At 78.9% G+C, this 2,500-nt stretch overlaps 1 non-coding gene across 1 annotated transcript in view; it reads right to left on the bottom strand.

Moving 5' to 3' along the window:
* Positions 1 to 2,474: 2,474 nt before the first annotated feature.
* The window catches only part of LOC131277744 (5.8S ribosomal RNA), a 153-nt gene continuing 127 nt past the window's right edge, over positions 2,475 to 2,500 (bottom strand). The window contains exon 1 of the ribosomal RNA XR_009184858.1: positions 2,475 to 2,500. This exon is cut by the window's right edge and continues 127 nt beyond it. This is a non-coding gene — a ribosomal RNA (5.8S ribosomal RNA).

Here is a 2,500-nt window from a genome sequence, read left to right on the forward strand (position 1 = left end):
GCTCGTGCTCCACCTCCCCGGCGCGGCGGGCGAGACGGGCCGGTGGTGCGCCCTCGGCGGACTGGAGAGGCCTCGGGATCCCACCTCGGCCGGCGAGCGGCGCCGGCCTTCACCTTCATTGCGCCACGGCGGCTTTCGTGCGAGCCCCTGACTCGCGCACGTGTTAGACTCCTTGGTCCGTGTTTCAAGACGGGTCGGGTGGGTAGCCGACATCGCCGCCGACCCCGTGCGCTCGCTTCGCTCTTGCCTGTCACGGCGTGGCGCCTAGGAGAAACCCCCGGGCCCGACGGCGCGACCCGCCCGGGGCGCACTGGGGACAGTCCGCCCCGCCCCCACGCCCCGCGCGCCCGCCCGTCGCCGGGCGGGGCGGAGGGGGCGGGGGGTGGGAGGGCGGTCGCGCCGTGGGAGGGGCGGCCCGGCCCCCCCGGCACCGGCGCGCCCCCGCGGGGCGGGCCCCCTCGCGGGGGACCCCGCGGGGGTGGGCGCCGGGAGGGGGGAGAGCGCGGCGACGGTCGTCTCCCTCGGCCCCGGGATTCGGCGAGCGCTGCTGCCGGGGGGCTGTAACACCCGGGGGGTGGGGCCCCGCGCGGGGAGCCCCGGCCACCTCGCGGGGCCGGGACCGCGCGGGGCGCCCCCCGGGCCACCTTCCCCGCCGGCCTTCCCAGCCGTCCCGGAGCCGGTCGCGGCGCACCGCCGCGGTGGAAATGCGCCCGGCGGCGGCCGCTCGCCGGCCGGGGGGCGGTCCCCCGCCGGCCCCACCCCCGGCCCCGCCCGCCCGCCCCCGCCGCCGCCGCCCGCCAGCGAGGGCGGGCGGGGAGGGGAGGCGGGCGGGGGGAGGGGTCGGGAGGAACGGGGAGCGGGAAAGATCCGCCGGGCCGCCGGCACGGCCGGACGCGCCGCCGGGTTGAATCCTCCGGGCGGACTGCGCGGACCCCACCCGTTTACCTCTTAACGGTTTCACGCCCTCTTGAACTCTCTCTTCAAAGTTCTTTTCAACTTTCCCTTACGGTACTTGTTGACTATCGGTCTCGTGCCGGTATTTAGCCTTAGATGGAGTTTACCACCCGCTTTGGGCTGCATTCCCAAGCAACCCGACTCCGGGAAGACCCGGGCCCGGCGCGCCGGGGGCCGCTACCGGCCTCACACCGTCCACGGGCTGGGCCTCGATCAGAAGGACTTGGGCCCCCCTCGAGCGGCGCCGGGGAGTGGGTCTTCCGTACGCCACATGTCCCGCGCCCCACCGCGGGGCGGGGATTCGGCGCTGGGCTCTTCCCTGTTCACTCGCCGTTACTGAGGGAATCCTGGTTAGTTTCTTTTCCTCCGCTGACTAATATGCTTAAATTCAGCGGGTCGCCACGTCTGATCTGAGGTCGCGTCTCGGAGGGGGCCGGGCCGGCCGGCGGGGACCGGGAGCCCGCGAGCGACGGGAGGCGGCGAGAGAGGGGGAGCGTCGGGGCGCGCGCGCCGTCGCGGGGAGGGGTGGCGGCGGGCGCCGGGAAGCGCGGAGACACCCCGCGGTCACCGGAGCGACCGCCCGGACGGGAACGCCACGAGCCGGCGGCACGGAGCGGGGCCCTGCGATGGGGGGGGGGGAGGCGGGGGTCGGCGGCGGGGCCGAGGGTGGCGGCGGCGGCGGCGGCGGCGGCCGGGAGCGCCTGAGCGCCCCGCGGCACGCCGCCGCCCCCCCTCCGCCCCCCCTGCGGACCCCGCGGCCGGCTTTCCCCGGCTCCCACACCACCCCCCCACGCCGCCTCCGGCCCCCCTCGGGCCCGAGAGCGCGGCGCGGCGCGGCGACGGCGGCCCAGGGGGAGAGCGCGCAGCGACGGACGACCCCGCGGCGTCCCGCGGGTCGCCGCCGAGGCACGCATCCCTGGGGCGCGCAGAACCCCGCGCCGCGGGCCTCGGGCCCGAGGACCGGCAGCACGCGACAAGGCGCGGCGGCGCCCGCGGCGGGCGGGGACGCGGGCGCGCGCGCGCGCGGCGGCGGCGCCGGGGGAGGGAAGGGCCGGCCGGACGCCGGGCCGCCCCACCGCGGGGACGGCTCACGGCAGCCGGGCAGCGGCCCCCCAACCCCCCGCGCGCGCCGGCAGCGCCGCGCGGCACCGGCCCCGCGCCGGGGCGCGCACGCGCGCCAGGGCGGCCCCAGGCCGCGTGCGGCGCGAGGGCGCTGCTCCCCCGAGGGGGAAAGGCCGCGGGGGTCCGCGGCACCTCCCGCCACGGGCGCGCGCCCTCCCTTCTCTCACACGCGCTCTGTCAACGGCGCTCGCGAGCGGGCGCCGCGCCCGGACCCGCCCCGCGTCGCGCGGGGAGGCCCGGACGCGGTCACCGGAGTCTGCACTTAGGGGGACGGAGGGCCTTTTTCCCCGGGGGGGGGGGAAAAAAAAAAAGCCCTGCGAGGGAGAGCCCCCAGCCGCGCCAACCCCCGGGGAGGCGCGCTCGCGCGGCACACCCCGGGGGAGCGATTGATCGTCAAGCGACGCTCAGACAGGCGTAGCCCCGG

The sequence above is a fragment of the Dasypus novemcinctus genome, unplaced genomic scaffold, assembly GCF_030445035.2.
Source record: "Dasypus novemcinctus isolate mDasNov1 unplaced genomic scaffold, mDasNov1.1.hap2 scaffold_367, whole genome shotgun sequence".
Classification (NCBI taxonomy): Eukaryota; Metazoa; Chordata; class Mammalia; order Cingulata; family Dasypodidae; genus Dasypus; species Dasypus novemcinctus.